This window comes from Aquarana catesbeiana, linkage group LG03 (assembly GCF_042186555.1).
Source record: "Aquarana catesbeiana isolate 2022-GZ linkage group LG03, ASM4218655v1, whole genome shotgun sequence".
Taxonomy (NCBI): Eukaryota; Metazoa; Chordata; class Amphibia; order Anura; family Ranidae; genus Aquarana; species Aquarana catesbeiana.
Genome location: NC_133326.1, coordinates 68,301,405 through 68,313,723, shown reverse-complemented (window position 1 = coordinate 68,313,723; position 12,319 = coordinate 68,301,405).

Below are 12,319 nucleotides of genomic sequence, written 5' to 3'. Positions count from 1 at the left end.
GCGGAGCAGTTCAAGTTTTTTAGGGGGGGGGGGGGGTCAGACACCTCAGCCCAGTTCATCCATGCCCAAAAATGATTTTTCTGGACAGCCGCAGGTCCAAAACCTAGGAATGTCCCAACAAAATTGTAACTGTTGCTGGCAAGTATGTGATAAGTGCCTTGCTGCCCAGCCACTCACAAGCGCCCCCTTCACATGGCGCCCATGGCACTTGCCATATCTGCCATACCCTGGATACGCCACTGGCCCCGAGCCCACCCTTTTTTGAATCCTATTAGAGCCTCTGGCTCTAATCACATGCTTCAAAAAAACACACTCACCCCATTGGAATCCATAGTCCAGCCCCCTGTATGTAGATCAGGGGGCCGGATGCATGGAAACGGGGGCGGTGCCCCTCCGCCCCTAATGGACGGGCCACCACTGCATTATATTACTGTGGAAAGTTTTAGGCAGGTCTTAAAAAATGCTGTAAATTAAGAATTATTTCAGTAATAGAAGTGTTAATAGTTTATTTTTTATCAGTTAAAACAATGGAAAGTAAATGAACAGAAGAGAAATCCAAATCAAATCAATAACTGGTGTAACCACCCTTTGCCTTCAAATAGCATCAATTCTTCTAGGTACACTTGCACATCGTTTTTGAAGGAACTTGACAGGTAGGTTGTTCCAAACATTATGGAGAACTCACCACAGATCTTCTGTGGATACAGGCTGCCTCAAATCCTTGTCACTTCATGTAATCCCAGACAGACTCAATGGTGTTGAGATCAGGACTCTGTGGGGGCCAAACCATCATTTCCATAGTGCTTTGTTCTTCTCTACGTTGAAGATAGTTTTTAATGACATTTACTGCATGTTTGGGTTTTTGTCCTGCTACAGAATAAATTTGTGGCCAATCACATGCCTCTCTGATGGTATGGAAAGATGGATAAGTATCTGCCTGTATTTCTCAGCATTTAGGACACCATTGATCCTTACCAAATCTCCTACTCCATTTGCAAATATTGCAAACTTGCAAGGAACCTCCAACATGCTTCACGGTTGCCTGCAGACACTCATTTTTGTACCTCTCTCCAGCTCTCCAGCTCTCCAGCTCTTCAGCGAACAAACTGCCTCCTGCTACAGCCAAATATTTCAAGTATTAACTCATCAGTCCCTTGCTGTCTTTTTTCTGCACCCCAGTACCTATGTTTTCTTGCATAAGACATGTAAACAAGGCTAAGCGACATCAACTATGCATGAAAACATAGGAACTGGGGTGCAGAAAAATGGCAGCAGGTGCTTTGGACTGATGAGTCTGAATGTGAAATATTTGGCAGTAGCAGGAGGTAGTTTGTTTGCTGGAGGGCTAAGAGAACGGTGCAATAATGAGTGTCTGCAGGCAACAGTGAAGCATGGTGGAGGATCATTGCAAGTTTGGGGCTGCATTTCTGCAAAATAGGTGTTGGAGATTTGGTCGGGATCAATGATGTCCTCAATGCTAATACAGGCAGATACTTATCCATCATGCCATTACATCAAGGAGGTGCGTGATTGGCCCCAGATGTATTCTACAGCAGGACAAAAAACCCAGACGTTCAGGCTATGTCATTAAGACATTCGGTGTAAAGAAGAACAAGGAGTCCTGGAAGTGACGGTTTGGCCCTCACAGAGCCCTAATCTCAACATCATGGAGTCTGTCTGGAATTACATGAAGATAGAGAAGGATTTGAGGCAGCCTACAGCCTACATACACAAAAGATCTGTGGTTAGTTCTCCAAGACGTTTGGAACAACCTACCTGTCAAGTTACTTCAAAAACTGTGTGCAACTGTACCTAGAATAATGTATGCTATTTGAAGGCTAAAGGGTGGTCACACCAAATATTGATTTGGTTTTGATTTCTGTTCTGTTCATTTACTTTCCATTTTGTTATTTGTTAAAATAAACTATTAACACTTCTATTTCTGAAAGCATTCTTTATTTCCAGCATTTTTTCACACATGTCTAAAACTTTTGCACAATACTGTATATATGTTTAAATGGCATTCTAGAGATTTCTCGTTTTCATTTACAGCCTCTCCAGTGTGGATTGAGTTTATCTATGCCCATAAATATTGTACCATTATGATCTTTGTTATGAAAATGTGTATAACGCATACACACACTGTGTCCTTTAAAGCCCTTCCTTATGTTGCCTATATGTTCTCCCAAGTGAACATTTAGTACCCGCAAGGTCCTCTTCACATTCTGTAGGCCACAGGGGCACTGAAATAAATATACAACATTGGAACTGCATGTAATAAACTCTGATATGTCATAATTTTTATCCAAATGATTAGAAAGAGGCCTCCTTTTATTTCTGACTTTATTTTCCTAATGTATACATAATACACTTTTTGCAGAGAAAAAATGTTTGATAGGAAGGTTCAAGGCAAGCATATCCCTCAATCAGGGGGATTGCCTAAACAAAACTTTGGGACTAGCTGGCAACAAGGTCGATAACACCTTGTCACCTTTTAAGAATGGCCAATGTTTCCTAATAATCCTTTTAATAGTCTTTGTGCTGAATAGAGAGAGATGTAATAAAACTATAGCTTGATCCTGTGATCCCTATGATACAATGCTTCATCCAAAAAATAAATATGCCTGATCATCTTAGAACAAACAATCCACATCCAAAAAATTGGGCCTATATGTGGGAATCACAACTGAAAAATGACACGAGAGCTGTGCGCTCTTCTCTCTCTTGTCTCTCTGCTCACAGAATCCACCGGGCTCTAAAATATAGCTTTTTTATAACGCTATAAAATACATAAATAAAAATTGGCAAACAGGAAACATTTTAGCTCCTACAGGTACATATTGACACAATTATAGAGGAGACAAGACTACTCAGGCTGAAGCTCTGAGCAAGACCATCTACAGAACTGTCCACATCATGTTATCAAACTGGCAGAGCTTGTCTCTCCTCTACTCAAATTTAATCTGTTCTCTGCAAGTCCTGATAAAATGTAACACCAAAAAAAGAAAATCACCCTTAGCCCCACAAATTCCACATGTTTTTCCCTCAGAAAGGGCTTCATCAGGAATGAAGTTTTATTAAATGACATATATATATATAGGAAAACAAAAAATGCTATTTCTTTTTTTGTTTTGGGTGGGTACATTTATTGGTGGTGAATTGGTGGGGTTAAGGGTTCTTTTTTTCTTTGTGTTACATATTATCAGGACTTGCAGAGAACAGCTTATATTTGAGTAGAGGAGAGACAAGCTCTGCCAGTTTGATAACATAATGTGGACAGTTCTGTAGATGTTCTTGCTCGGAGCTTCAGCCTGAGTAGTTTTGTCTCCCCACCATTTTTTCAACACCAACATGCACCTTTAGGAACTAAAAAGGTTTCTGTTTGCCAATCTTCATGTATTTTATGGAGTTATAATAAAAGTGTTGTTTTAGGGCCCGGTGGGTTCTGTGCGCAGAAAGACAAGCACACAGCTCTCTGTGTTATTTTTCAGCTTTTGAGTAATATTTCCCTATCCAAGCTTTTCACCACTGCAATATCTCTCTTCAAATCCTCCACCTTTAAGACTGGGTTCACACTGATGCGAATTGGATGCAGGTTTCCCTGCATCCAATTCGCATGCCAGGAGATTGTGACCAGCTCTCAATGGAGCCGGTTCATACAGCTCCGGGGCGGAAGTGGTCAGCACTGGAAAAGGGTCCTGTGAAACCAGCTTAAGTCTTATCTATAACTCTCTTTCAGCACCCCAACAGTTTCCAGAAAATCAGTGATCTTTGTAGGATTGCATCTAATGCAAACAAACTGGTCTTTCAGCACAGTTGTTTTGGACTATTTGAACTGTAATATGGCCAATAGATGGCGCTTTGATTTTTGGTATTATTATGTAATTATGTCAAGTGACTATTATTATACAGGATTTATATAGCACCAACAGTTTGCACAGTACTTTACAACAGGGGTCATCAACCCTCGGGCCGCGGCCCACTACTGGGCCGTGGCCCTTCTGCAGCCGGGCCGTGGGTGTGGGCAGCCAGCAAGAGACATACTCGGCATGAGAGAGCTGGGTGGATAAAAGAAGCGAGTGGGCGGGCAAGCAGAGATGATATCATCTCTCTCCGCCCACCCTTACAGCTGGTGTTCTATCTCAGTGACGGAGATGAGGTGGGGAGCAGAGAGATGACATCATCTCTCACTGCCCGCCCCACATCACCGCTCTCCTGCGGCTTTTCACTGTGAGAAAACGAAGATTCCTTGTTCAGCGGCGCAGATTCCCCACTCCCCAGACAGCTAATCAGGAATGGCCGAGTGCCAGAGAGTGACAGCCGAAGGAGTCCCGGAACCTCCCTCTGCCAGGTGAGACCCGCTGTAGCATGAGGAGGGAGACACCCTGCTACATCCAGAGGGGCAATCTCACAGAGATGTGACGTCATCAGTGACAGGTGAGCGGTGTGTGGGAGTACAGGTAGGGTGTGCTGGGACTTATAGTTCAACCCCTCAGCTGTCTGCCTGACATACCACAAAGGGGCACTCCACATCTGGTGACGGGCAACGTGGCAGGTGGCGTGGCAAGTGACATTCCACATCTGGTGACAGGCAACCTGGCATGGCAAGTGACATTCCACATCTGGTGGCAAGTGACAATCCACATCTTGTGGCAGGCACCGTGGCAAGTGACATTCCACATCTGGTGACAGGCAACGTGGCAAGTGACATTCTACATCTGGTGACAGGCAGCGTGGCAAGTGACATTCCACATCTGGTGACAGGCAACGTGGCAAGTGACAAACCACATCTTGTGGCAGGCAGCATGGCAGGTGATGTGGCAAGTGACATTCCGCATCTGGTGACAGGCAACGTGGCAAGTGCCACATCTGGTGACAGGCAGCGTGGCAAGTGACATTCCGCATCTGGTGGCAGGCGACAGTGGCAAGTGCACGCTCAGGGCTCCCACCGATTCTACATTATGGTGAGTTGAACTATTTCATTTATTACTACAATGTAATAATAGAAATAATGTGCTTTAATCACCCTGACACCATATCAAGCATGGTGCCAAGATGATTGAAGCGCTAAAACCAGCCATTGCCCGCGAAAAATCGTGACCCCTCCCCCGGTCCTTGGCACAATTTTCTTCCACGCAGCCAGTCCCCGGTGCCAAAAAGGTTGGAGACCACTGCTTTATAATATAAAGGGAGACAATACAACAACAATACAATTCAATACAAGGGGGTTAGGTGGGCCCAATATACGCAATCAGATTTTTGTATTTAATGTTTTGGTTTGGTTTGTTTCATATGTAACGGAGCTGGCTACCTGTATCAATTGCATTTTGGCAGTGATTATGTCTTTTAAATATAATATATTTAACTATAATTTAATAGAGTATACTTGATAAGTTTTGAGCATGGTCTAGTACTCCTTACTGACCTATTGTTTCGTCCATCCATTGGCATTCCTACAGAGAAATGTGAAAGCAGCATCCAGAGCCCCTGAGGAAGTCCTATCTGGACAAAACACATATGGCTGAGATTCCAGGTTCTGATGTCATCCCACTTGCCGCGGGTCACACAAGTAGCGGATTTTTTCGAATACTCTGCACACTCTGAAGTGTTTTATGTGTGGTTTTAGGTGCAGCTTTAAGAAAAAAGAAAGCCTTGGGGAATCTGCACTGTTGTTGCACTGAGTTCTTGATTACCAAATGCGGCATTTGAAGACGGATGGGATGGTTGCTGTCCATTTGTAATTCCTGTAAGGGGATTGAACCATACGTACCATACTTACCATACGTACCATACCTACCATACTTACACTTGTACTGATCTCTAGGCTTCAAAGTCCAACCTTCTGGTAAGCCTTGGATTTAAATATGGTGGCGGTGTTCCATTTTGATTCTTATGGAATTCTCACTTATGTTGCAGAAATTTGATTTGAAGTAGATGTGGCACAGTTACACCTCAGGATTTCCATTGGAATACCATGGTGGAGAATTCTTTATGTTGTAGAGGAGTCCTATTGTCATTCCTGCACTTTTTATACTCTTTTTTTTTTAATACTTTTTTTTTATCAGTGTTGCAGTTTTCTTGTGTATTAAAGTTGTATTAAACCCAAAAGGCCAGATCACCAGGTGAAAACAGAGGGAAAAAGCCTATAAAAAGAAAACTAATGCAGCCACCACATACAATGATGGTAAGCTGCTATATATTAACATTTTGGTTTTTGGGTTTAATATTGCTTTAAGTTTAGATGTCTGGCAGACTTTACTGCCTCTGTGAACAAAGATCTGTGGTGTATTGTCTTTAAGAGGCAGTGTGGAGGTGATAAGTCATGTGAGTACACATTGCCGCATTTGCGATGATTTGAATCACATTGCGGCAATGTTAACATGGCATGCCAAGTTTTACAGGCAGCACCGCTCTCCCATGTAAGTGAACAGGTCCACTCTGCAACCCAGAGCCAAACGCATAGTTGCAGTGCGGTCCCACAATGCAAAATCACCAATTGGTGCTTTTAAAAAAAGCCAAAAGATAGCAGACATCAGGAGGTGACAGTATAGGCTTTGAAATTTCTGCAAACCTCCTTCCTCTGTAAAGCAATGCACTGCAGATAGCTTTTCAGGAGGGGTGGTAAACACTACTGCTATTGTGAAAGGAGCCTTTGAGTGTTAGCCCGTGTTCACATGGACATTAATGCCCATATACAGAGAACAAGCTGTTTGTTAATGTGCCCCCTCCTAACTGGCAAGTGCCACATGCAGGCAGCCCATTCAAGTCTATACGGACACAGCCGCTTGTCCTAATGTGACAGGTATGTGGGTGCAGGTAAGTTGTCCTGTATGCAGACAGTATGCGCTCAGGACTGTGTACCTGTAGGCCTGATACATTAGGAAGAGCGGCTTTGTCCATACAGCTGCTGCTTCCTAATAGATGTGAATGGACTGCCTGCACGCAGCACCTGCAGTTTAGGAATACATGAAAAAACGTTCCCCCTGTGAATGAGGACTGAGTGTTACAAACTTTTTTATTTATCATTTTTTTCTCTGTATAAAGAATCTCTGTGAGTGCAAACATATCCTTTATCTGTCTTTTTGTGTTAAGTTGATATTGATATAAATGAGTGTGTTGTGCGCTGTATCCAGGTATGGTGGGTTTGATTTACTAAAGGATTAGAGCATGTTCATTTTCAAAGTGTTGCTTGGCAAGAAATACCCAATCATGTGCAAGGAAAAGAAAAAAATACAATGATTGGATGATTGACGTCAGCATACTTTCACCTCATTCACTAAGCTAAGTTAAATTTCACTTTGTAAAGGAGATTTTTACTTGCCTTAGTGAAAGAGGTGAAGTTGTGCTGACTTTGGTTGTCCAATAATGTGCAAGCAGAAATCTTGTTTGTCGTTTGCACATGATTGGGTATTCCTTGCAAAATTAATTTTATTTTCGTTTCACCTCATTTACTCAGACAAGAAAAAATTCACTTTGCAAGTGAACATGGTCTAGTCTTTTAGTAAATGGGGATCTCTTCATCAGAATAATGTGTTACTACTTTATATCACCATCCGCCACCCCTCCAGCAGAAGCCGTCCTCTGATAAATCAGTCTTCTGCTGGAGGGGCGCACTGCTAAACTCTGCATTGCTGAGTAATCTATAAAGTGTGCCTTACTGAGTGTACTATCACTGTAACACTGTGACTGCAACTCTATGGACACTCAGTAAGGACGATTTACTAAAACTAGAGCACTCCGAATCTGGTACAGCTGTGCATAGAAACCAATTAGCTTCTAACTTCACCTCCTGCAATTAAGTTTTGACAATAAGCCCTGGTTCACACTGGAGCATTTTGACATGCGATTTGACCGATCCTAACCGGTGCGACGCTGCATCTGCGGCACTGCACCGATTTCAAAAAGTCGTTTCTGTACTACTTTTTGTGATTTCGGGCTGCGATTTACATTGATATCTGTGCAGAAACCTGCAGATATGTCTCTGAAATCGCGTCCGAAATCGGGACTGACATGCGGAAGTGAAATTGTGCGAGTTCAGCTGAACTCACACGGCTTCATTCCAGGGTTGCCAACCGCCAGTAAATTTACTGACAGTTTGTAAAAATCAATGATTTTTTAAAAAAGCCAGTAAATATTAGGGGCTGATAATTTCATGCTGTGTTGACTTTTTAAGTGTAAATCAAGCAAATGACTTTGTTATAGGTATTGTCAGTGTTTCCATATCATGTTTATACTGTTCAAATATTCACTGTGTTAGTTTTCAATAGGAGTTCTGTCATTTCTCAGGTTGCCAGTAAAAAATGTGCTCCGCCAGTAAATATTCCAAGTTTTGTCAGTAAAAAATGCTGCGGGAGGTTGGCAGCCCTGCTTCATTCCCACAACTCAGTGTGAACCTGGGCTAAAACCTATAAGCTGATTGGTTACTGTGTACAGCTGTACCAGATTCTGTGTATACCAATGTTAGTAAATCCCCCCCAATGTGTGTTATTGAATACTAGTGTCTGCACCACTAATTGCAATTATATTTGCTCATTATAATAAAAGCACTTCAATAGATTTATTAAGTTTTAAAAGTTAATTTTTTTATTAATTATGAAAAAAACAAAAGGTATTAGATGATAAGACAATGTTATGGGTAACATTATTTTAGACTTTATTTTAGATGTTGTATGCTATATAATGTTGTGTTGTATGTTATCTGTCTGGCAATAAAATCTTTATTTAAAAAAAGTAGAACTCTATATCCATGTCCTAATATGTGTCCTTTATTCCTATCACTGATAATGGACAGAAAGAAATCCATAGGCTGTCATTGCTGAAATTCTAGTTTCCTGGCATTCTCTGGGTCACTGACACAGAACAAATAAGAAATCAGTGGGACCGTATTAAACCCAGCAGAGGAACATGACAGGACACTAGATCAGCAATAACTAAATCCATATTCCTTAAAGTACAGATGTCCCCAATATTCCCAGTTTATTCAGAATCACAATTTATAATAAACAGTTTTCCTCCCTGCTCTGTAAGCTCCTGTCTGCTCCAATCTGGCTCCTCCCCCTTCATGAGTAATGGCGGCCATCTTTGTAACTGTCACTGAGGGAGTCTAGGCAGTAAACCCTGAGAATTGGCAGAAAAGGGACATGTATTTGAAATAAATCTGATCAGAAAACATTTCCAACCTTGGAAATGAGTGAATTACAGTTATTTTCTCCCATAATTACATGTTGGGTAGAAGTTAAACATAACCTCCATGATTCCTGGCTACTTACCATGATGCTATGGCTACCTAACTGCACCTAGTGACCCCTAAATGGCACCTATTAGAGTGTAATCGTGTTCCTAGTGTGAAGTTTGTGACTTACCAGTCTCCACTTTACTTGTCTTTGGGTCGATGCCTGTAGCTGCAGGCATCATTCAGATATCCCCGCACAAAGTCAAGGACGTCATTTGACTATGTGCGGTAGGGAAGTGGTTAAACAATATAAACTTCAGCTTCACCTATGAAAGGTAGGCAAAAAACCCCTGAAGATGCACTCTAGTGCGAAACGTGTTGGATGGAGCTTGTAGCGTGATGTCACACCGCCACCCGGACCCCTGCTGTTAGATATGAGTGTTGCTGGTGTTATTGTTACATCTGCACTGTTTTTATCTGTAGACTTTTGCATCTTTACAATAAATACTACACTATACTACACTATTACAAATTGATGTCTACAATTTCCATCCACATAAGGTTTATTGCTGCACAGTCACCTGGCAGAATCTACGTCAGTCAGTGCGCATTGCATGTGGGTGCAGGCTGGTAATCGGTGGACACTTTTTCTCACATAGAGTGGCACTAGATGCACGGGAGTTAATCCTCTACAGGTAATTTGCAACAGTATTACACTATATGGTTCTTTTCCTTTTTGGATGAATCCTGAATTCCAGTTTAAAGTTCCTTAGAGTTTGGCACTTACCATGAGGGGATTTAGGATATTTCCTGGATTTGTGGTTTTCATGCGTTGTTGCTGCACTTAATTGAGCAACCTGGAATTCCGGTGAGTTGGAAATCTAGCTGATTGAAAAGTTGAAGATCACTCCCGGTTGTTCTTCAGGATAGGAACTTTATGAAATGTTATCATTTCTTTTCACATTTACACTTTTTGTTACTTTGTTTTTTATAACAACCACTCTGGAAGATTTTACCCCCTTCATGACCAGGCCAATTTTTGCTATTTACAGTAGCACTTTAACTGGCAATTGTGCGTTCATGCAGCGCTGTACCCAAATGAAATGTGTAAAATTTCTTCCACACAAATAGAGCTTTCTTTTGTTGGGATTTGATCACCACTGTTTTTTTTTATTATATACACGAAAAAAGACCGAAAATTTAAAAAAAAAAAAAAAAAAAAACTCTATTTTCTGCTATAAAACATATCCAATAAAAAAAATTGTAATGAAATTTCTTCATAAATTTGGGCCAAAATGTATTCTCCTACATGTCTTTGGTAAAAAAAATGAAGAGAAAAATCCCAATAAGTGTATATTAATTGGTTTTCTTGAAAACTATAGTAACTGCAAAGTATGGTATATATACTGGTATTTTTTATTTGGTTATTTTTTTATATACTAGTAGTGACGGTGATCAGCAACTTATAATGAGACTGTGATAGTGCGGTGGACAATTTGACACTAACTGACACCGGGGGGGAACTGACTCAATGTCACTGACATCTCCAGTGACACTTATACAGTGATCATTGCTAATACTATACACTGTCACTGTACTAATGATGCTGGCTGGGATTAACATCTAGGGGCAATCAAGGGGTTAAAGCAGTAGTAAACTCTTATCAATAGTTTCTTTCTGCAAGGCAATATCATAATGTGCTAGTATGCACCGCGGGTGCATGTGCCTCCCCTACCCAGAAGAAGCGCAGAGAGGCTGACTTGCCACCAGTGGCGGCCCGTCCATTAGGGGCGCTCAGGTGCCCCCATCCGTCTGGCCCCCTAATCTACATGCAGGGCGCCGGACGCATGGATTCCAATGGGGAGGGGTTTAAGCATTTGATTAGAGCCAGAGGCTCTAATAGGTTTCAAAAAAGGGTGGCCCACCCAGTTGTATGACATTAGCAAATTAATATTCGCTATTCTTACAGTGATCCCTCACTCGGCCAATCAGGAAGCGGTTTGTGAGACCCGTTTCTTGATTGGCCGAAAGGAGAAGCCATCCTATTAGCCTATGAGGAGGAGATGTACGGCTGAGGAGAATGGGAAGCGTAATCGAGGGACCGGGACACGAAGGAGACTGAGAGGAAAGCCACCCCCTGTCAGCACACGGTGAGTGAGATGGGGACGGGGGGTGGGTGGTTCACGGTGTGCGGTACGGGATGGAGCGACGGGGAGTCAGGCCCATTGCTGCCACCACAGTATATATACATGCAGCAGGCGGCAAGTGGCTAAACATGTCATGTTAGTTGAGGTGATTATAGCTAAAGGCCCCTACACATGCTTTGATTTTCGGATGTCGATTGTGTTATGACGAACGATTGTCTACAAATCTTACCGTTAGTTCGGTGCTTTCCACAGCTGATTTCACTTTTTTGTCAGACAAAAGCTGGATGTGCAGACTATATCATTTTTGTTGGATGTGAACTCATTGTCTGATTTTTGATCATTAGTATGGTTTTCATATGAAAAAAATCCTAAGAGCAAGACTACGCATGCTCAGAAACGAAAGAATACATACAAAACTATTCAACACATTACGTCACTTCTGATGTTGTATTCTGTCGCACGAAAATGTTTGTATTGTTAGTAACCTCTTCACTTTTGACATGAGACTAGCATGCCACAAAAATTAGACGTTCGGTCGTCCGAAAATCTAAGCGTGTGTATGAGGCTTAAGGATATGAGCTCAGGCGTGTTCGCAAGCCGCACGTGCGGAGTCCGCCAGGAAGTCGGCACTGCACAGCGCTAATCACAGGCAGTGAGACATTTCTCTGCAGCCGCATCGGGACAATGTGTCACTGCTTGTGATTAGCGCTCCGCAGTGCCGACTTCCTGGCGGGCTCTGTAATTATAGCCATATTAGCGCACTTGTAACAAAAACAATTGAGCATGGTGTGTGATACTTTTTTTAAAATTTGTACTAACATCCAATTTTACAGAACAAGTTTTTGGTCTGTACCCGCTTGGACCTTGAAGGAGGGGGTGTATGTAAAAGCTTGCCCTGAAAATTTGGATGGGAGTGCGAATTAAAATAAAAAATATCACAAAACTTTCATCTATAACACAACTAACACAAAACTCCAGCTTTAAATAAAACATGTTTATT